Genomic DNA, 24,746 nt, shown 5'->3' with positions numbered 1-24,746 from the left:
GCCTACATCCACTAGAAACTACGCCTAACTTTCTTCAGAAGAAGTCGCATTCGCGACTAAGGAACTTTCACCCGGTGCCAAAGCAATTTCAACTCGGTGGCACCGCTAGTTCGAAATCTCACTCCGTAGAGTGCAAGCGTCATTTGGACCCCTCAGGTACCAAATGCGGCATGTGCACTGAGTGGTTCACCAACTTTATAGAAGCCGATGACATATGCTCTTCGCACCAAGAGCGAATGCGCTTGTTGACTCTGCTGCCAAGCCAACTGGAACGCCGAAAAGTTGAAGCTCTCATTCGAAATTTGTGAGCCTACATGGTATACAAATCCTCGACGTTGGCGTCAGAAATGTGGAATATGGTCAGCACCAGACGCACCGGAGAGAATACGGTTGAACCCAACAGACGTCCAGACCGCTGTGGAATATTATACCAAAGACGAGCATTGCTGTTGTCGGCCGAGCCCCAACAAAAAGGTTGTAGTATCTGTTTCGATTGATGGAAACAAACAGTATGCTGCCAAGAGGATCATGACCGCTCTGTACGGGAAACATATTGTCTCTTTAAGGAACCCAATCCGGATACATCTATTGGGGTCTCAAAGCTTTATTCTCTCCGGCCGAAATGGGTTCTTCTTGCTCCACAATAAGAAGTGTACCTTTGCATGTATTGCGCCAACGACACACAGTGTGTTTCCGCGCTAGAAGAGCTCACTCAAGGTGCCTACTCATTTACCGACTTCAAAGAACTATGTCTTTGCACCTCATCAACGATCGATTGTTTCCTGTGCGATTGTGATTATTGTGCAAAGGAGGATGCTTTTACTACTACAACTTTGGGAATCCCTGAAGAGACAGAGGTAAACAATGCGGTATGGGAAATTGGCGCTCTCGTCAAAAAGACAGCACAGGCTACTTACTGCCTTTCTCTAGGAGCTTGGTGTATGGCTTGTCAAGTGGATCACCCATGATTGTATAAGGGGCATTCAAGCATCAGCAATACACGACGCCAAACGGAATCAACAACAGCACGAATCCCGTGTATTTGACTTTGCGGATAATTGGACAGCTGTTATACCGAACGACATACAATCACACCATTGGCACAACAAACAGGTCTCGCTATTTACGTGTGTCGTCACGAATAGAGGATCCACTCGCTGTTTTGCTGTCATCAGTGATGACGTATGTCATGACGCTGCACACGCTTGCTTTGCACTGGAAAAAATCTATGAGTGCATCAAGGAAGAACTTCAGCTTGACAAACATATTTCCTACGTGTCTGACGGCGCCAGTAGCCATTTCAAAAACAAGTATCAGCTTTACCAGCTGTCACAGAAAGAGCGCGCGTCAACAAAGTGGCCTTTTTTGGCCACAGGACATGGCAAAAACGCTTGCGATGGTGTTGGTGGCTGAGTAAAGCACCAAGCCTCGCTGTACAATCTCAGAGGAGACAGCATTAGAGTCATTAGGTCAGCCTCTGAAATGGTGGCGCAGATGGCCGCAACGCTGAAGAACGTAAAACTGCTCTATGCAGGTGTGGATGAAGTAGAGAACTTTCGCCGCCTCAAAAAGAACCAGTGGAAATCTTTGCCACGTGTTCCAGGCATACGGTGTTGGCACATTTGGTTAAGCGAGCCTGACGCCACCAGTTTTGATCGCGTTGTATTAGTGTCTCGCAGTGCTGCAGGTAATTGGAAAAGGATCAAGCCTTTCTGAGCGTATACATCGGCTATGCTCGAAGTTCCTTGTGCCCTCTCCCTGCCTCCATGCGGCATATGCGGATCATCAACAAGTGTACACTGACGGGTCAGTAAGTCAACAGGCAAGCAACTGTGCCACTGCGTATTGGATTCGCTCCATTAGAACTGCGTGATCTGGCCCTCTGGATCAGTTGGTCCTATAGAAAATGCGGAAAGAGCTGCCAGTACTGCAGCGCTTCGTAAACTTAGGACGTGTTCTCAGCACGCTATAATCGTTTAGCATTCGTCAGTGGTGCTTCAACAACTATCCCATAGATTGTATACCAGCAAGACTGGCTGAGAGTTCATCTGGTCCTGCCAATACTTCAATGAAGAAATAAATGCTCTACTTGAGGCTTTGCACAGAAGGCAATTTCCTCAAGAGTGCGCTGAACAGGTAATGTTTCGCAAAAGACCCAAGTATCTGGAAGGGGAAGTTTTGTGCTTCTTTCCAGCTTTTCTAAGAAACTGTGAACTTTCCAAGAAGTGGTGATTCTTTGGGACTGCGAACTTTTCATGATATAGTATTCTAACAGTTACTTTTTTTTCTTTTTCTTCAGAGGCGGTAAAATAAGCAATCGCTGGAACTATCTGCCAGCTAAGCCTGCCTTAACCAACACCATCGCCACTCCCACCACCGCCTCTTAGGTTGTATAATTACGTTCATGTAATGACCAGTACGACATCTTTAGAGGCATTTACCTGCCGTACATTCTGTTACCTGTGTACATTCATACAGAGTTAACCGTTAATTCTGTAGCACACAAAGAATACAACCCTACATTAACAGAAGGCGCAAATTATCTACGCTGCAAGGCGCACGCACTTGCTCCTAAATAAAATGAGCCACGTAATGGTTATGTTGACGCTTCTTTATTCCCATTCAAACGAATAAGTAGTGTACTAACCGCACTTTTATGGAAAAGTAATAATTGTAAGGTCAAAACTGGCTTTGCGTCGCAATCACGGTCAAGTTTCGGCAAGTCAGAGCCTTGTGCACGCTCTTTTTACCCCGATGTCCCTTTTTCTAAGGACCGTGCTGCATTCTGGCAAAGCTCTCATTTCTACCACCTGTATTGTGATTACAAACAAAATAATGCAACATGTTTTTTTATTATTCTTTTCACGTGCCTGTGAACAGTTGTTTACGAGTTCTTGAGAAAAAGTTACGATGTGGTTTTTTTTTATTTTGATGTTTAAATAGCGTTCATTTTTGCCAAAACTTCAAGTTTGAGGCAAATTGTAGAAATGGTAATTTGTGATACAGCAAAAATATTTTGCACAATTGTTGAGTAGGTTAAGGTCTCGCAGTCAGCAAATTTCAAAAGGCTACATGTATTGGTTTAGTTGATAAAAAAACGTAAATATATCAACTTGTGAAAATTGTAGCAAATTAAGGAATTTTTCTAAAACACTACCATTTTGCACGGAAGCCTGAAACAGTGCTAGTTGACCCTTCTTTACGTCTAGGTTTTACACACCAGAATGTATCCTTTGTAGCTGTAACATATTGTATTTGACATCGTTGTGAATTTATGAAAATGCCTTGTGCAATAAATAGGCACCGCCACACTGAAGCATCCGGTTATTTTTTCCTCCTAAAATATTCATTTGGAAAAGAAGCCACGTTCACTTAAGTGCTGCCTAGTGATATGCGCACAAAATATAACATTTTCAATGAAATCTAATATATGAACTTTTTGACCTGTGTTGATCTCTCGTGGAAACACCCTTCTACAACAGCTTCTTGCCGGATCTCATTAGTAGCAAACACTTGAACAGGCGTACATTTAATGTGCATTAAGGCGTTAGACTAAAAGATATGAACCAAGCTTAAGGAAATTGAGAAATCAGTCAGTATATTGAGCTTGCCCACAATACTGTTTTGATAAAATTGCAAGACTTGCGATTGAACCAGAACAAGCGTGGAGGCCTTGCAAAGTAGGGTACGTTAGCAGCACGATCAATATTTGGCTCCATTGACGGTTGCATCAGTACGCGATTACTTATGCTAAAACCGTTGTGCGCGATGAAGTGAATCGCCCAGACATGAAAAGGGATTTTCAGACATTGAAGGCATGTGCCTGTCCCCTAGCCCTGTGAACAGGCGAATGATACATGCACACGTGCGACTGTACGAGTACATCACGCAGCACGTGCACGTCCAACAAACGTTGGACGTGGAGCGCCTGCGGTGGATGAACAGATAGATGGTGGCACTGGCAGTGTGATTATTACAGCTGCCACAGGCACTCGGCAAGCAGAACTTGTGTGTTCATTTACGTATAGACGCGCATAGGAGGCGCCCGGAGCTCCCATCAGAGCTGCTGTTCGAACGATAATGCAATCCTGCGTGTGAAGCGGTTCTTGAGCGGAGAACGTGTACGCTACCCGTTGCTATTTAATGCCTAAGCATTATTTTGCGAGTACCCTAGCTCCATCACGCGAGAAGTCTTTTGAAAAGTAATTACCTTGCGTCTGCACAAAAATGCGCAATTTGTGAATTCATTTCTTCCTTAAAATAGCGTAGATGTAGATGATTGGTATCTTTATAAGCGATGAAGAACTACTTGAACAGAAAAAAAAATACTCAGTGCCCTTCAACTCTGCGACGGTAGATGATCAGCGAAGCTGTGTATTTGAGCTCCTTATTCGCGAACTGTACCTCCGCCGCGGGTCGCACCGGTATTGCACTACCTTTGGCATCGGCCAGCGTTTCCCTGTAAACATTACGGCTACATACGCTCCAGTTATCGCGAAGCGTGAGAAGCAGTCAGGGATCTTTGAGTGCTGTCGCGTTCCACTCTTATACACGAAGCTTAAGCGTCGTCCCAATTTTTCACAGCGAGCGTCCACGGTCATCGGGTGCGATGTGTTCAAGCTTGCCTGTGCGCGCTGACTCCATGCTTGTTAACATTGCATTGCCATTTTTTTTTTGCCGGTTGGTAAACTGACTTGAAAACCATATTTAGCGCCAGCGAACAAAGACAGAAGAGAGACGACACCGCAGTGCGCTAACTTCAGTTAGTGCATTGTGGTGTCTTCTCCCTTGTGTCCTGGTTCGCTGGCGCTAAATATACTTGCCAAGTTCTTAACATAGCAAGCAAATGTTTAAATGGGGGTGTTCTACTGCGGCGGCTGTTGCGTATGGCGAGACCGCGCGAGCCCTGTCTTGAATACGATCTGCGATGCGGACAGTCTGGGCGCACGGAGGGCCAATAGCCTGGTATGCGCTATAGAACCTATACGCATGCGCGTCACCCACGTCCGCGAAGTGGAACGTCACTATCGCTTTTGTTTCTCCTTCTTGTTTTCCCCTGTGTCCACGGGCGGTTTGCGCCGCTGGACTCGAGCAGGGTGGTTTCATGCGCGCGCCCCCAGGCGTGGCTCTTCGTTGCAACCTTGCCTGTAGGATCGGTAGCGGTGCCGGTCACTCGGAATGTTTGTTTTAAACGAAAAGCACGTCTGAGGGCGTTCGTCTTAAACGATTATTGTTATTATTGTTTTTACTATTATTATTATTATTATATTTCGCATTGAGTCTGTGGAAAACCAAACAAAGGTTCCCTTGCTGTTCGTATGCGAGAATTCGGCTTAACCGAGTTCGTCTTAACGAGAGTTCACTGTATTTTAGAACTTGATGAAATAATCAGGGCTAATTATCTAATTTAGTGGAATGAAAAAAATAATCTAAGTATCTTTGGGCGACGGAGAACGACATTACCTTGGTTCTGTCCAATTTCTTGGGCATTGCACATTTTTAATGCTTGTCTGAAAGTACGAAGGACACCCCACATATGCAAAGGTATAAGCGCTAATAGCGATAACATGTTTTCCTTCATTAGTTTTTGTGAGCGACTTTATGTCACCATATTTAAAGAAGTTTCATGTAAAAAGAAAAACAAAAGAAGAAAGTGCTATAATTCGCGTGTTGGACTGCTTAATCCCATGCTCTATGCTATGCTAAACATCACTTTTGAGAAACTCCTATGTCACGCATAAAATCACTAAAAGTAAATGATATTCTTCAAGGGGCTTGGTTAAAGTGCGGCCTCACATTCGATTTTGTCGCTTAAAAGGTAACAACTAGTGTAGCCCGTTTCGGAGTAATTTGACAGATTGTGGTTTATAAATGTTAGGTAGAATTTCATTTTAAAAATCTGTAGGTGCTATAGATTAAAAGACAGGAAACTACAAGGTTGGGTGCTTAGAGGTTCGTAATTGCACCGGCGGAAAGCTGAAGTTGCACGTGTTTGTTAAATCTGTAGCATCAATTCTACAAAACTTATGTTCAGGCCATATATATACGCATGGAAGCGGCACTTGGTCTTTTGGAGCACCTTTACGAGCAGAAAAACTCGGACTTTGGAGCGGAAATATATGCTTTCAGACCAGAAAGATTTGCTGTTTGGAGAAAGAAAAGAATGCTTTAGAGCACTAACTTACGGCTTTGGCGCAACGAGGAAGGTATGTATACGTAAGTACTTTCTGAAAGATTGCATTGAATATGTATTACACTAAGATGCAAGTATTTTTTCTTCAACTTGCTGTCCCATTTTATTCTTGCTATATAAGATGTTGGTGATATGCGCAAACTTAATCCTAATCCACTGGTAATTCTGCATTTCAATACGGAATTTAATAAATTTTTTTTTGTTATATCACGGAATAGAGCGAGCTTCAGTGTAGATAGCCTATCACACGTCCACGGAGGCATGCAGCGCGTTCACTTCTACGTAAATTGAAGCGTGTTTGTCATCAACGCGCCTATACGTATTAATAAAATTGAGCGCGCGAAATAAAATGTACAGTTAGTACAGAGTTGGAGTGATGGTACGGCCACGGCCAACACCTCAAATTGCGCGAGTCTATACACAATCGGAATCGCAGTAGGGCCGGTACCCCACCGGTCTCATATCACCCAGTCGAGGCGATCGCTTCCATGGTGTACCTTGACGACGTGATCTTTTTCTCCACCACGTTCGTGTAACACTTACGGAGACTAAAGACGGTCTTTGAAGCAATACGCTCAGCTTGTCTAATTCCGAAACCTGAAAAGTGCCATTTGGTCTTGAAGAACTTCAATTTCTCGGTCACGTTGCTAGTCGTGAAGGTGTCCGACTTGACCCTGATAAAATCTCTGCCGTCCGTAATTTCCCAACACCATCAGCCAAAAAGGCCGTGCGGCGTTTTCTGGGCCCTTGCGCCTACTACCAACGGTTTATTGCGGAATTTTTGCGCATCGCATGGCCATTAACACATCTCACCGGAGAAGATGTCCCCTTCGTGTGGCGTGAAGACAAGCAACGGCCATTTCACGACCCACGGCAACGGCTGCGGACGCCTCCCGGGCTCGCACCCTTTGGTGAAGACGATCCTAGAATTCTTCGTACCAACGCTAGTAATGTCGGCCTTGGCGCAGTGATTGTACAGCGGCAGGGCTGCACCGAAAGAGTGATTGCTTGCGCCACCAGGACGCTATCAAGGACGGAGGTTATCTACTTCACTACAGAAATAGAATGTCTCGCACTGGTGTGAGCCGTCCTGAAATTCCGGCCATGCGTGCATGGTCCGGGTTTCACTGTTCTGAGTGATCATCATGCACTTTGCTGGCTGACTAATTTAAAAGATCCAGCTGGTCGGCTTGCGCGCTGGAGTCTTCGACTCCAAGAGTTCGACTTCACGGTTGTATATCAATCGGCGAAACGACACTCCGACGCCGGCTGCCTTTCTCGGTCTCCTACTGAGACTGCAGTGCGCGACGATGATGACGCGGCTTTTCTAGGCGTGCTATATACCGTCACCGTTTCACGCCAGCAACGCGAGGACGCAAAACTGGTTCCTCGTTTCGATTACTTAGAGGGATGAACAAGCAGCGTGCCGACGTTATTCGTCAGAGGGCTGCCTTCATTTCGCTTGCGGCACAACGTTCTCTATAAAAAGAACTTTTCACCTAGTGGCAGCAGCTACCTACTCGTCATTCCCGCATCTCTTCGCGACGAAGTCCCACATGCCTGTCACAACGAGCCGACCGCTTGTCACATAGGTTACACCCGCACATTGGCAAGCATTTGTCTCGCAAACCATACTTAGTTCAAGAGAATTTTCCACGCCTCAATAATTTCTCTCGTCGTATTCGAGGGCTGTTTGCCATGTTATCGGTTGTTAACGAAACTTTCTCTCAAGTCTCTAAATATTTTAAGGCGGCTTGTCGTGTGCGTATCATGGCCACGCAAGCTTATATCTCCTACCGTTTCTGTACCGCGGGCGCGCTTTAAAACCACGGCGCTGCAATTATGCTTCAGAAACTTTCCTTTCCCTTCTTCTCCTTCCTTAATCTCCTCGTTCTCTTAACTACTACACGCAGAGACAAAGCAACAGCGCTCGCATTCGATCCCATAGATGAGATGAATATATATATATATATATATATATATATATATATATATATATATATATATATATATATATATATATATATATATATATATATATATACTTATCAGTCATAGCACTCGCAGTACAGCCGTCTGGGCCGTTCTCTTTTCGAAAGTCGTCTTATTAGGGTTATTATAGTTACACGAAGGTATTTCGCCATGGTGAGCAGCAGTCCTTGAGATAGTTACACGGGCTAGCTTCCCACGCTAAGCGTGCCGCGCTCACCTAGCGCGTGATCAAGCTTTTCCTAGTGTCTAAAGCCGCTCGAGTTCGCTCTTATGCACAGTCGGCCATTTTTTTTCCCAGAAAGTATGCCTTCCAACCACTCGACCATCGACCATCGCGGACATTATCAGTCCCTTTCCACGTAAGTATGAGGCCCGGGACAGGAACTATGGCGCTTCAAAGTAACCTGGGGCCTAACGGACCAACCGACTGAGCTATCTTTCCGGGCAACATCCAAGGGTGACGAGTTAAAATCATCTGTTCTATTCCTTTCTTTTTGTTTTATTTCTTTTTCTTCCTTTTTCTCCCGCCCTTTTTAATACGTCTTTGCTTTTAGTTTATCACTGTACGGGGACCCTCCTAGAAAAAAAAGAAATCTCCTCTACTATGTATGGCCACACATGTGCAGGTCATAAATACCAGGTTCTCTAGTTGAGTGCCACCCGTGCGGTATAACCGAGCTCAGATTGGTCCACCTCCACTGATAAAATAAGGCACCACTGTAGGTTAAATGAGGCGTACAACTCCTGTGGGCGCGGTAGAGTATCCGCCTCGCGTGCAAGAGGACCGCAGTTCGAATCCCGGTGCCACGCAATTCTCCAGCGGAAAAAAAAAACCGTGTGCTGAGAAAATTGCACAAACAGGCCTGGAGTGCGGCCTGATCCCGGTGACCAGAACCGGTAACGCACTCTCTCACCAGAGTAGGATTGGCCACCCTGGTGCAGTAACTTGGCCACAACCTCCTATATGAATACAACAAGCTAACTCCGGCCCTCAGTCCCCAGCAGCCGCGAAGCAACTGACCACGGCGGCGGTCAGATCTGTGACGCAGCAGAGGGTGCTAAGAATCGCTGGCTCCGGACAGGCCGCCATTGGAATCTGAACCTGGCAACGTTTAACGTTAGAACGTTATCTAGTGAGGCGAGTCTAGCAGTATTATTGGAGGAATTAGAGGGTAGTAAATGGGATATAATAGGGCTCAGTGAGGTTAGGAGGACAAAAGAAGCATGTACATTGCTAAAAAGCGGGCACGTACTGTGCTACCGGGGCTTAGCGGAGAGACGAGAACTAAGAGTCGGGTTCCTGATTAATAAGGATATAGCTGGTAACATACCGGAATTCGATAGCATTAACGAGAGGGTGGCAGGTCTTGTTGTGAAACTTAATAAGAGATACAAATTGAAGGTAGTACAGGTCTACGCCCCTACATCCAGTCATGATGAGCAGGAAGTCGAAAGCTTTTATGAAAACGTGGAATCGGCGATGGGTAAAGTCAAAACAAAATGCACTATACTGATGGGCGACTTCACTGCCAGGGTAGGCAAGAGGCAGGCAGGAGACGAGTCAGTGGGGGAAAATGGCATAGGCTCTAGAAAGAGCAAGGGAGACTTATTAGTAGAGTTTGCAGAACAGAATAATATGCGGATAATGAATACCTTTTTACGCAAGCGGGTTAGCCGAAAGTGGACGTGGAGGAGCCCGAATGGTGAGACTAGAAATGAAATCGACTTCATACTCTGCGCTAAACCTGGCATCATACAAGACGTAGACGTGCTCGGCAAGGTGCGCTGCAGTGACCATAGGATGGTAAGAACTCCAATAAGCCTAGACTTGAGGAGGGTACGGAAGAAACTGGTACATAAGAAGCCAATCAATGAGTTAGCGGTAAGAGGGAAACTAGAGGAATTCCGGATTAAGCTACAGAACAGGTATTCGGCTTTAACTCAGGAAGATGACCTTAGTGTTGAAGCAATGAACGATAATGTTATGGGCATCATTAAGGAGTGCGCAATAGAAATCGGCGGTAACTCCGTTAGACAGGAGACCAGTAAGCTATCGCAGGAGACGAAAGATCTGATCAAGGAACGCCAATATATGAAAGCCTCTAACCCTACAGCTAGAATAGAACTGGCAGAACTTTCTTTCTAAGTTAATCAACAAGCGTAAGACAGCTGACATAAGCAACTATAATATGGATATAATTGAACAGGCTCTCAGGAACGGAGGAAGCCTAAAAGCAGTGAAGAAGAAATTAGGAATAGGCAAGAATCAGATGTATGCGTTAAGAGACAAAGCCGGCGTTATCGTTACTGATATGGATGAGATCGTTCAAGTGGCTGAGGAGTTCTATAGAGATTTATACAGTACCAGTGGCACCGACGACGATAATGGAAGAGAGAATAGTCTAGAGGAATTCGAAATCCCACAGGTAACGCCGGAAGAAGTAAAGAAAGCCTTGGAAGCTATGCAAAGGGGGAAGGCAGCTGGGGAGGATCAGGTAACAGCAGATTTGTTGAAGGATGGTGGGGACATTGTCCTAGAAAGACTGGCCACCCTATATACACAATGCCTCATGACCTCGAACGTACCGGAATCTTGGAAGAACGCCAACATAATCCTAATCCATCAGAAAGGGGACGACAATGACTTGAAAAATTATAGACCGATCAGCTTACTGTCCGTTGCCTACAAAGTATTCACTAAGGTAATCGCAAATAGAATCAGAAACACCTTAGACTTCTGTCAACCAAAGGACCAGGCAGGATTCCGTAAAGGCTACTCAACAATAGACCATATTCACACTATCAGTCAGGTGATAGAGAAATGTACGGAATATAACCAACCCTTATATATAGCTTTCATTGATTACGAAAAACCGTTTGATTCAGTCGAAACCTCAGCAGTCATGGAGGCATTACGGAATCAGGGTATAGATGAGCGATATGTAAACATACTGGAAGATATCTATAGCGACTCCACAGCCACCGTAGTCATCCATAAAGAAAGCAACAAAATCCCAATAAAGAAAGGCGTCAGACAGGGAGATACGATCTCTCCAATGCTATTCACAGCATGTTTACAGGAGGCATTCAGAGACCTGGAGTGGGAAGAATTGGGGATAAAAATTGATGGAGAATACCTTAGCAACTTGCAATTCGCTGATGATATTGCCTTGCTTATTAACTCAGGAGACCAATTGACCAAATGCTCGCTGACCTGGAGAGGGAAAGCAGAAGGGTGGGTCTGAAAGTTAATCTGCAGAAAACTAAAGTAATGTTTAACAGTCTCGGAAGAGCACAGCAGTTTACGATAGGTAGCGAGGCACTGGAAGTGGTAAGGGAATACATCTACTTAGGGCAGGTAGTGACCACGGATCCGGATCATGAGACTGAAATAACCAGAAGAATAATGGGCTGGGGTGCGTTTGGCAGGCATTCTCAAATCACGAACAGCAGGTTGCCACTATCCCTCAAGAGAAAAGTGTATAACAGCTGTGTCTTACCAGTACTCACGTATGGGGTAGAAACCTGGAGGCTTACGAAAACGGTTCTGCTGAAACTGAGGACGACGCAACGAGCTATGGAAAGAAGAATGATGGGTGTAACGTTAAGGGATAAGAAAAGAGCAGATTGGGTGAGGGAACAAACACGGGTACATGACATCTTAGTTGAAATCAAGAGAAAGAAACGGGCATGGGCCGGACATGTAATGAGGAGGGAAGATAACCAATGGTCATTAAGGGTTACGGACTGGATTTCAAGGGAAGGGAAGCGTAGCAGGGGGCGGCAGAAAGTTAGGTGGGCGGATGACATTAAGACGCTTGCAGGGACAACATGACCACAATTAGTACATGACCAGGGTAGTTGGAGAAGTATGGGAGATGCCTTTGCCCTGCAGTGGGCGTAACCAGAATGATGACGATGATGATGATGATGAATATTGGCCGAGACTCGCGTCTCGGTGGACGCACTGGCCGCATGCCAACTCTGAAGAGACGACGGCGCGGAACTCTGGCGCCACCTAGTACACATTGTCACCGCAGAACTTGTCTCGCACGCACTAGGCGTTACTTCTCACGCTTTCGTCATACGGTACACCTCCGCTTTCTGGATCACGCTTCTACTGTAGCCTCCTCCTCCACTTTCCTCCTCGCGCTCACTTCACTATCCCCGTCTTTCATCTCCCGCTTCGCTCCACGTTCGCTCTTCTATCCTTCGTTATGCTCGTTCACTCGGTTACGAGGGACGCGAGCGACGCCCACGCTCAAGAAAGTAACGCGTGCCTAAAGGCCGCTCAACATTCAGGGTTTTCAAAGCGAGAGCTTTACTAACCTTTTCGAGCCAAGTTCCGCCGTTGCAGCGAATTTGAACTTAATTGACCGCATGCCCGCCCTAGCCTTGTTTAACGCATCACGTGACTCGCCGCGCCGAACACCGCCGCCAGCTTGGCGCATGCGCTTTCCGCAGCCGGGTCGCCGCCTGACCACGTGACTCGTCGCGCTCGCCTAGTCAGTGCGAGCTTGGCCCTAGATGAGAGTGAGGCCGGGCCGTCTTCTCTAAGCGTTGCACGTGAGCAGGGGGCTTTGTGCCGCCCGCTCACGCGGATATCGGAGCTACCCCGCGGAACCATCCCGCGGATACTGCCCAGCGAGCTGCTTCACTGGAAAGGGTGCGGAATGAAACAGGCATCACACCGTCGAGATCAATGCAGCGAACAAATTCATGTTCTGTCCGTTTATGCTTCGGCCCTTCGCATGTTCGCGGCATGTCAAGCACTTGCGCTTTCCCTGTGGCACAACAGGCGTCGCACCGTCGAACGATGCGTTTCCACCCAAGCCTAATCACAGTTTTGAGTTTGGGGTTTATTTCACCGCAGCGATTCAATGTTTACATTTTATACATGAGGCAAAGATACAATGTGTGGTGTCGAATGCGGGAAAAAAGCTCCGATATAAAGGCAGCTTGACCGGCCCCACATCCCAGCAATACAATGCAAAAAAGTGACAGCATTCCTTAAGTGATGTAAACAAGTAAATAGGCACATAAATATATAGTGAAGTTGGCACAATAAGGAATATAGTTATACAAAAAGAAAATGCAGAAAGATTTGCACTCCTTGGCAAAGAAAACTTAAAGGTCGAGAAAGAATGAGCCATTTTATGCTGAATTTTTTTGCAACGAGAAAACACAATAAATTCACCATGTCCGTAAAAAAAAATTGGACATATCCTATTGCGAAAGAAAGTGCAATAGCTCTAATGAAAAATTGAATTTGTTTAATATGTGTGGGAGTGAATATTTCAGCATTCGGAGACCATAGTTTGTTGGGCATCGAGGAATCTTCCAATAATCGCTCTGTCTGATCGAGATGAAATGCTGCGCTGTCAGCATGCTATGGAGGTAAGATTATTATTTCCTTTGCTAAATTCTGTTTTCAAAGACACTATAATAAACAATATTCATGCATGTTATCAAATCTTAACACTTTGAATTTATTGAATAAAGACGAGGTACGTGCATTATATTCGGCATTTGCGATACAATGTAATGCATTTATCTGAGGCTCGAGTAATTTTTTCTTAGATTTCACGGTGCCAGTGCCCCACACCAAAAGACCACAGCGTAGCTGTCAACAAAAAAGCGTTTTATAGATAATTAACATCCAAGTAGTCGGTAGGAATGGCTGACATCTCCTATAAGCATGCCTAATGCCTTAGCTTTTTTCTCACCATTTCACTATGGGAATCCCATAACATAGGCTCATGAAAAACTATTCCCAATGCTTCACCTGTCGAAGAAAAATAATCGTTCAGGTATAGCTTCGAAGTAGCTGTGTACGTTGTTCCCTTCGATCGAAACAGAACGGCTTTGGTATTTGCGCAGGTGATTTGTAGGGAGTTTACGGAAGACCATGCATGCATACAAGTCACCTAGTGTCGCGTTTGCTGCTGAATTAAGGTCGTTTACGTAAACACCTGTGAAAAACAAGCCAGTGTCATCCACATATATGACATATTGGATTATCTTGTTTGTGTAAATGATGTCGTTGACGTAAGAAATAAAAAGTAATGGTCCCAAGTAGCCCCTCTTAAGGTACACGTTGAGTAACTTTTTGCAAAGATGATTGTTCTGTGTTTATGCTTACACACTGTAGCCTATCGATCAAATAACCGGTAATTGAATTGAATGCGGTGCCTCGAATGCCGTAACAGGGTAACTTTTGTAAAAGGGTATTGCGACTTATACGGTCAAAGGATTTAGAGAAGTCAACAAATATGCCTAGTGTGAGTTTCCTGTCCTGTAGATTGCTTAATATAATTTCATTTTTTCGTAGCAATGCTGCCTCTGTCGAAAGCCTTCACCTAGAACCGTACTGAGCCGGCATAATTACCGAGTGTTTTGTAAAGACATTCGATTATCTTATAAATATTCGTTTTTCTATGTACAAGAAGAGTGGGGAGAAGCCGTCAAGAACGACGACCTTCAAGTGCAGCTTCGGGCTATTCAAAGTGCCTGCGACAGGGCAGAAAATCACGGTTTCCCGCCTCCGGCGCAGGTGCGGCCCGCGGCTGCGACAACGTAGTCTCGTAGGACCAAACGAAGTTTCTTGTCTGTCTCTCTGCATGGGCTTTTAAAACAATCGTAGGACGGATATGGGCCTATAGTGTTTCAAATCGTTTTTGTCTCCTCCCTTAAAAAGTAGTGTAAGGTTTGCATGCTTCATACATTGTGGCAAAATACCTGTGCCTAAAATGAGGTTATAAATATATGGGGAGGGGACGACTAATATATCTATAAGAAAACAGATTGGAGCGTTCTTTAAACCGTCAATGTCTTCCAATTTACTTTTCTTTAGTTTTTTGAAAACACACGTAACCTCATATTCATCTGTTGGGGAAAGATAAACGAACGAATGTACTTCTGGTGGACATGTAATGTAGTGCAGTGGTGTCACTGAAGCTGTCTACCAATGAAGGAAGGTGATTATTAAATTTCTCAGCCAATGCTTTGCCCCTATATTTTCGATCGCCTTCAGCTATCTCTTCTACACTAAAATTAGCTTCATGTAACGTGCTAATTGAATTTATTGTGCTCCCATCTCCTTAACCCCTGCAACACCCCCGAACATGCAAGAATAATAATTGCGCTACGCTATTTTCGTATGTTTTGTAAAATTCTTTATATACTTACTAAACGAATGCAATGTGTCTGGATCGCGATTTTTCAAGAATGGTTGATACAGGCTATTTTTCGAAAATTTGACACCTTCTTTGTGACCCATGGTTCCCGTGAACATTTCGACTTCTTAATTTCTTTGTAGTGAAACTGTCGCTTGTACATACGGGACATACATACTTTTCTTAATATTTATAAATGACCTTTCCAACACTATTGTTTCTTCCGTAAGATTTTTTGCTGATGGTCTGATGATATATAGGGAAATTACAATCATTGCCAATACTGTTATTTTGCAAAATGATTTAGTTAAACTTCAAAACTGGTGCAGACAGTCACATATGCAAATAAACACACAGAAAACTGTCCACATGCGCTTTACTAAAAAATTTATGCCATAAGTTGTATATTATCTATCCGGTTTCCCATTGCAGATTGTTTCCGAGTACAAGTACTTGGGTGTATTCCTCACACCGTCCATATGTTGGCACAGGCACGTTGATTTCATTAGAGCAAAGGCATGCAAAGTGTTAGGATTTCTACGGCGCAATACAAAACTCTTTCCCCAGCAGGCTCATGATCTTCTGTACAAAAGCTATCTTAGACCCATTTTAGAATATGGATTTACCGTATGGGACCCTCCTACGCGTTCCGACCGAGATAAACTTGAGAGAGTTCAGAATATAGCAGCACGGTATGTAATCGGCAACTATGACAGAAACCTTAGTATTACTAGGGCAAAACAAACATTAAAATGGGACACCTTAGAAAAGAGAAGGCAGGCATTACGCTTGAAACTTTTTCACAATATATTTTATGGCCAAATTAGAATAGACCGTAATAAGTATATTCTTCAGCCACATTATATATCCAGACGAACAGATCACGAGCTCAAGGTTACGGAATACACTTGTAGAACTAAGCTTTTCAAGTGCACCTTCTTCCCCTAAACCATTTTAGAATGGAATTGACTGCCTGCTGCCGTAGCTAGTATATTTTATGAACATTTTACAAGTGCTGTTTGAAATTTTCTTCTTTATTTTACAGTATACAGTAATTGAAGAGTTTGCTATCCTTACATAGGGCTTTATTACTTAATTGTATGATACCATTTCCTGCGTGCTGTACATTGACATCCTGATGTACCATTTTTTCGTGTCATTTTTGCGGGTTTTTTTTCTTTTTCTCTTTCATTGTATTGTATAGTTTAATGCTGTTTATTGGATGCCATAAGCTGTTTACATTGATGTATGTAACCCCCCCACTGTAATGCCTAAATGGCGCTGTGGGTATGAGAGTAAATTAAAAAAAAATTATCTACATAGAATCGTCATGAGCGCGAGAGCACTGCTTCCCAAGTAGTTCTGGAGATTTCGTGCCGAGTCAGTCATTTTGTCTCCTGTCATGTCTAGCCACCGACCTAGGCACAGCCGTCATACCTGGCTTAACGATAATTGCGTTTCATACATCAGGTGCAACGCTGTGGAGGCTAGAGATACGTTTTGCAGTGGCTGCGTTCGCACTTAGAAACAGTTCGCTGCCTTTTGACCGACTTTTGTGAAGATGTTCTTTAGATAAGGTCCGTTCTGAAGTAAAATAAGAATTAATGCTTCGAAACAAACAAACTATGCGCTCATTCGGCTGCTGACACGCTTTTTTCTATATCAATTTGCTTTACATTGTCTTCATTTGCAGCTCGTCGCGGCAGCCTCACGCGCACGCTCGCGCAAGCAAATGCCGCTAGCGCGCAGCGAAGCATGGACGGAACACGCGGAGTGAAAAAATTTGTAAAGCTGACTATTGCGTAGCTTCCACAGCGTTGCACCTACTGGTTTAAACGGAGTATAAGAATAATTACAGCTAAATCAAATGTTAACCATGTGAAAACAAGACTTAACTAGGCCAACCAAGCTTTCGCTATGAATATCCAAGGCTAGCCGAGTCAAGCCGCAGCCAATTTTCACTGGAGTTCTCTGACGTTGCCTCTCTCGATGTCGTCGCATGAACGCCGCCAGACAGAGCGTCCAGCCACGTCACCGGCGCGCTGACCAGCGCTGATTGGCCTGTGCTCATCGAACCACGTCCGGCTGCGGTGGCGAGATCTCGGCGTCTCTTCAGCGCTACTCGTCGACGCCGAGCGACGCCGGGTGACAAACCACCGAGAAAACGCCGAATATGGGGCAACATCAGGAGCTGCGCTCTGGAACACCGCAACAGACACAAGCACAAAACGCACAAGTTCGACGGATGTTGACCGAGTTTTGAATACAAGGGTAATAATGAACCGCTAATTACTTTTTCACACGCCCTTAAGCGCGTACTATGAGTACGCCGCCAATACTCGGCTTGTGATTAACTAACATAGTTAACTCAGTTCCGTTCAGATTGGTTTAATACCTTTAGAGTCCCACTTAGAGATATTACATAAGGGGTGGGTTTTTATAAAACTTCGAATACTCCATTAAAATTTAGTGATTAGACACTGACAATGAGAACAGGCGGCAGGAAGCTACTCATCTAAGCGGATACTGAACGAAACTTTTGCCGCCGAGATTTGTAACCCAAAAGAAAGCTTGGGTGCTGGAATCTGTTCGTTAATTAGTTAGCTAACTTGGGTTTAATGGCACAAAGGAAACTATGGCCATGCTGCGCCAGCCACAAGACAAATAGAAACGCAACGTCAGAGCAGGTAAACCTGCATTACATTATAGTTCGTCTAAATAACCAGTTGTCTCTAAAAAGTGGAACAGGTTAGTAAATGGCACTATCGACTCATCTGCCAGTAAGATGACATGTTGTAAAGGTATATGTAAATTATATAGGTTGTGTAATAGCTTCCGTCCCTCTGTTTCAAAGTGTGGACACGTTATGAGGATATGTATTACTGTAAAAGGTTCATTGCATTTTTCGCAAGTCGGCGGGTTATAATTTCGCAGGAGAAAGTTGTGTGTTAGATGTGTGTATCCAATTCGAAGTCGACACAGGATCAGCTCATTGAACTGTTGCTGGTGAGTGCACGATTTCCTCTCACCAACTACGGGTTTAGTAAAATTTAGCTTCTTGCTTATATAACGGTCCCATTCTTGTTGACATTTTGATATCAACGCTTTCCTAATCGCAGTAATACTATCCTTATGTGGAAGCGTTGTGTTTGTTATGTATTTGCGCGCTGCCATTGATGCAGACCTATCCGCTGCTTCATTACTCGGTATACGAACGTAGCTTGGAACCCAGCAAAACCTAACTAATCTGCCGTATTTGTTTAACGTTACCGTGTTTAAAATATCCCCTATCAGGGGTTCACATTCGGATTTCATGTGAAGAGCCTTCGGCGTTCTGAATGAATCAGTGTATATAATTGTGTTTTGGTGTTTTTCAGCGATGATCTTTTTATTCGCAGTCCATATTGCCTAGACTTCAGCTGTATAGACAGAGGCATGCTGTGGCAAACGAATACTTCTTTCCCAATGTTCCGTTACGGCCGCCCTACGCACGTGTCCTTGTGTTTTAGCGCCTTCAGTGTAAAATTCCACGTAATTTTGATATTTGTCCTGAAGAGCGCGGAATTCTTGCATGTGTTCGTGTGGGGTGTGTTTCTTCTTTAAATGTGTCAATGTCCAGCCAGATAACGGTGCGAAATCGAACCACGGGGGCAAACGCTGTGGCGTTCTTGCAACCTGGAGGACTTCGCGAGGAATGTTATAATCCCGAATATATTCCTCATATCACAGGACAAGAAGCTTAATCGTGTTCGGTTTGTTTGTACAGTATAAGCGTGCGTTGCACTGTGTGAAAGTGTTGAAGCATATGTCTTGTGGTGAGGACTGAGTTCTGAGTACGTAAGAAAATGTTAGTAGCATTCTGCGCTGCTCTAAAGGAGGTTCATTAGAGTCAACATATAAGCTCTGGACAGGCGATGTTCTGTAAGCACCGCTTGTCAGTCGTAGCCCAAGGTTATGAACTGGATGGAAGACTGTCGTCGGATGGAAGACTGTCTGGATGACCCGTAAATCATGCTACCATAGTCTAATATGCTGCGCATCAAAGTACGGTAGATGCATAGCAGGCATTTACGGTCAGAGCCCCAGCGCTTGTGGGACAGGACTTTGAGTTTTATTTTAAGGCTATTTATGTGCGCGAGAAAGACCAACATTTTATCAAACAGAACACCCAGAAACTTGTGTTCTTGTTTTACTGGTGGTGTGGCTTCTTGTAGCTTGAGGTTGGGATCTGGTTGTAGGCCTCTCTTTTGTGTAAATACAGCGCTACTATTTTTTTCACTTGAGGAGCGAAAACCGTTTTCAGACGCCCACTGCGTTAGTTTATTTAACGTAATTTGAATTAGCCGTTCGCAGGTTGCCGGGTTCGATGCACCACACGCAATTTTTATATCGTCCACATGTTATGAATGCATTACGGAGGATGGAATTACCTTATTGACTGAGTACATTTTCCCTACAAACAATGTTGCGCTTAATACGCATCCTTGTGGCACACCAATTTCCTGAATGAATACACGTGACAGCACCGTTACTAAACGCACTAGGAATGTTCGGTCCGACATGAAATCGGCTAGACATATGAGCATTCTATCGCGGATTCCTAAATCAGTTAAGTCCCCTAAAATACCAAATCTCCATGTTGTGTCGTACCCTTTTCTAGATCAAAGAAAACAGTGAGACAATATTGCTTGTGTAGAAAATCCGCACGTATCTGGTGTTTTATCCGAACTAGGTGATCCATTGTAGAGCAACCTTTCTTGTACCCACACTGATGGTTATCTAGCAGGTTCTCCGTTTCAAGGACGTATGTCAATCTTGTGTTTATAATGGCTTCATAAGACTTTGCAAGACAACTTGTGAGTGCTATAGGTCTGCAGCTGGTTGCTATTGTGGGAGGATTTCCCGGTTTCAAGAACGGGATTAGCATTGCTTTCTTCCGCTCATTCGACATTTTCCCATTTCCAATATTATATTTAAAAACACGAAGCAAGGTTTCAACTCCATTAGGAGATAGATGAGCGAGCATTGCGTAATGTACTATGTCCGGACTAGGTACTGTTTTTTTTTTTTTTGTCAGTGGTGAGTACAACATTGGCTTCCGGTAGTGTTAAGGGGGCATTATACAATCTCTCTGAATTTCCTGTAGTCGGAAGCTTTAGCCTTTCCTCTGATTGCTTATATTTTCGAAATGGAGAAGGATAGTTTATTGAGCTCCATATATCATGAAAATGCTGCCCTAATTTGTCTGCTTGTTCTACTAAATTTGCTTGTGTGCCTGGGGGTGAAAGTGGGGGTATCTTGTAAGAACCTAGTCGCCTCTAAACTTACGAACCTGAACCCACATTTCTTTAGAATTTATCGAGCTATTTATTGACGACACATAATTTTTGCAGGACTGTCTTTCGGCTTGTCTACACGTGTACCTGGCTTTCGCTTTTACTTGTTTGAGCAGATTATCTTATGTTGGGTATGGCGGAAAGGTACCCCATGCTTTGTTTTGCAGTTTTTTTTTGTTTGCGTACATTCCTTCATCCACCAGGGTTTTAGGTTTTTTCTTGGCAAGCCAGAAGATGGTTGGATCGTTTCTGCTGCAGCAAGTATACAGGTGGTAATCTTATATTCCATTTCGTCTATGGTTAACTCATCTGATATGCTATCCAGAGTAGCCTTTTCTGTAAAGAAAGGCCAGTCTGATAGATGGAGTTCCCAACGGGGTGGCGTCAATGGGAAGGTAGGAAAAGGAGGTGTTATTTTAATGATAGCAGGCATATGGTCAATACCATAGCGGTTGTCAATAACACTCCATTGAAAATCGCCAGAGAGAGATGGAGGGAGGGAGAGATGGAGAGATGGAGATGGAGGTCTAGGTAACTCATAGCTCCTGTGCTTCGGGAATAGTAAGTTGCCGCATCGGTGTTTAAAAGGCATATATCGTTTGTTAGGATAAAATCTTCAAGGGTTTAACCCCTGGTGTCAGTTGTTTTACTACCCCATAACGTTTTATGTGCATTAGAACACCGTCTATTAAACATGGTTCACGTAGCTGGTTTAAAATTAACTGTAGATCTTCTACGGTAAAATGTGAATGCGGCGGAATGTATACTGAACAAATGCTGATTGTTTTGTAAGCTAAAATGGTTACAGCAATAGCTTCTATGTGACGGTTAAGGGGAACTTCTCCGGCTGCAATGCCACCCTGCAGAACAATGGCTACACCACCTGACAGCCGGTTCGTCTGACTACGGTCGCGCCGTACAACAGTGAAACATTTTAAAAATAATTTTGCGTTTTTCACCTAGGTTTCTTTCCTGTAAGCCTAAGGGCACATGATAGAAGTTAAATAACGGGTCTTTGATGTCACCTAAGTTATGTAAGATACTTCTACAATTCCAATGGATAATAGAAGCCACTAGGAAATTGAAAGGTAAAAGATTATATTAACGAGGGAATAGGAGGTAAGAAAGATGTTAGGTGACATAGATCTAAAGAAGGCAAATGAAAAGGAGCGGTAACCCTTAGGTTATCGATTTCTTATTTTGAGTGGTTATTGAGACTGTCCCTCTTTCCGCGCTAGCGCTTGTACTTCGGTGTCGATGACACTGGGGTTTTTGCGTCGGCCTCCAACGCTCTCAGAGGCGCTGGAGGACCGAGAGTTACACGTGTCTCGAGCCTTGGAGTTCGCTTAATCTTAGGGCCCTGCGGGACTGGTGTCGTCAGGGCCTTTGAAGAAGATGGAGCAGCGCCGGCTGGTTTCACCACGGGGGATGGAGGCGTCACTGCGGGACCAGTATGCGTGGGCTCGGAGGATTCCTGAGGCCTCTGTGACACTGCCGCTACCTACGTCATATCAGCATAACTTCTTCGCGAAAGGTACGACAATCGCTTTTTTGCATTAAAGGACGAGATTTTATCCTTCCCGGTTAGTGCAATCACTTCTGTTTCTTTTTTCCAGCAAGGGCAAGACCTTGAGTAAGCTGGATGATCTCCTTTGTCGTTAACACAATGTGGGGAAGAGGTGCAGTTTTCAGATTGGTGATCATTGGAGCTGCATTTAACACAGGTTGTTTGGCTTCGACATGCATGTGAAGCATATCCGAACCACTGGCACTTGAAACATCGTCAGGGGTTCGAGATAAATGGTCTTTCATTGACTTCAACGTAACCTGCAAAGAGCGACGTAGGCATTACGCTCGTTCCGAAGGTGAGCATAACATGTTTGGTCGTGATTTCTTGGTCGTTTCTGCGGGTTACTATTCTTTGTACTTTGGTAACATTTTGTTCCTGGAAACATTCCAGGAGTTTCTCATCGCTCAAGCCAATAAACTGTTCTTCAGATATTACTCCCATGTTTCTATTAAGTGTTCTGTAGGCTGAATCTGTCACTGTCGCGTCGCCAATAATAGTAATTTAAGATAGTTTCTCTGCTAGATCTTTATCATTTAGTTCTAGGAGGAGGCTCCCATTGCACATTTTGGTGGCTTTGTATGTCGGTTCGATTTTGTCTTTCAGGCATTTGGCTACCAGAAATGGAGAGAGCTTTCTTACTGCCACGTTGCTTTCTCTGTGGACTACATAGTACTTGGGGAAAGATGGGGCGTTGCTCCGAAAGGAGAATCGGAGCGGTGCTTCGGTGCGGCATTTATACAGACCACGATCATATCATAGCCACACAAGGTTAAACCTTGCCGCCAAGGAGAAAGGAAGTTAATAGAAGAGAGAAGAAGACAGGAAAGGCCAGTAAGTGAGAGTAAACGACGAAGATTCGAGGAGAGAGAGACAGACGAGGCGACGGCTGATTCCCCCCGCTGGGTCAGTCAGGGGGTGCCGTCTACGTGAAGCAGAGGCCAAAGAGGTATGTTGCCTCCACCGCGGGGCCTCAAAGCTCCGAACACCCGGCATCGGCTCAACCCCCAGGATACCCCTTTTCCCGGACACGGCTAAACCGCGCACGGCTACACGCAGGAGGGTCCAACCCTCGTATGCTCGGGTACGTGGTGTCGCAACACACCAAACGCCTTCTGACGCAGACGCCCCGGCGGAGGGTGCTGGAATCGGTCTATACAACCTTGTTTCAGGGAAGAACCTAGCGGGAAATAAGGAATTTCGTGCATTTTTCGCAAAATACCGCGTCTAGAGGCCGTACCATGAACTAGAGGATGGGACGTTCTAGTGACGTAGTCTGTGCCAGATAACCACACACACAAAGGTACCGTCATGCGCAACACTGCAATTAATGCGACGGTGGGGATAACGTGAAACGTTCAGACATCAGAAGGGATGTTGAGGTATTGAAGGCACGTGCCGTCTTCCAAACTCGGTCAACAAGCGAATGATGCGTGCACACATGCAAGTATACATGTTCCGCGTGCAGCAGAACAAACGTTATGCGTAAAACGCTTCCAGTAGGTGGTGGCATTGGCACCGTGCTGCTACTAGAGGTGCGCCACCGACACGTCTGCGCGCCGACGCCGCCGCCAACGTTACTTGTCGGTGGGATTGCGGGGCCATTTAAATACGTATAAAAATTTTTAAGTCAATCCAGCAGCGTTTGAGTCTTGTGTTGCCTTGTTTAATTATTTCGCCCATCTCACGCATAGAATCATTTCAAGTAGATGAGCAATGACTAACACAATATATACAAAAGAAACCCTGCTCTCCAAGCGTCTGCGCATGCGTGTCGTCACAAATCAGCGCAACATGGGATTCCGAAACTTCTCCAAAAGCGTAATATGGCACAACGAGAATGAACAGCGGCCTCCGAACGCCGACATCAAGGCTTGAGGGTCGTGGGCACTGTAGTTGTCGGTTGAATGGGCGAAATGCCTACCAACGCGAGAGATGGAATTTGTAGCGAGATTTCAGCTTCTGGCTCCGATGTGTTTAAGATCAGGTTTGGAAGTCTCGCATTATTCCGGCCGTTGAATTCGAAGGAGTTTTCCTACACTACTACGCGTAAAAAATATTTTTGCATGTCGGCTTCATGGGGCTGTTTCTTTGTAGCATTCATAAAATAAATTGAATGGAATTGACACCGATAGCTGTAATGAACTTTAAGACGGTTCCGACGTCCAGGTTAAAACAGAACTCTTTTTTTTTTTCGGAAGCGGTTGTGCATCCAAGCAATGCCTGCATTTCTACTAATACACACTTCGTTCATTCTGCCTGGTGATGACCAGTTAACAAGTTCGGATCGGATCGGAAAACATTTATTGGGCTTTACAAAAGAGATCTTCGCGGCTTCAGACGGCCTCTTCCATCTTCTGATGGATTCTTCTGTCGGCAATCACAGGGTTGGTGTCCTAGTCCAAGGCTCCACTGAGTATGGCCAACCCGCGAGCTCGCTCTACTAGGCGGTTTTGGCCGTTCAAGCTTACACTGGAAAGCAT

Source organism: Dermacentor andersoni, chromosome 5, assembly GCF_023375885.2.
Source record: "Dermacentor andersoni chromosome 5, qqDerAnde1_hic_scaffold, whole genome shotgun sequence".
In the NCBI taxonomy this organism is placed as follows: Eukaryota; Metazoa; Arthropoda; class Arachnida; order Ixodida; family Ixodidae; genus Dermacentor; species Dermacentor andersoni.
The sequence above is the reverse complement of the archived record's forward strand: the minus strand, read 5'-3'. Positions refer to the sequence as shown.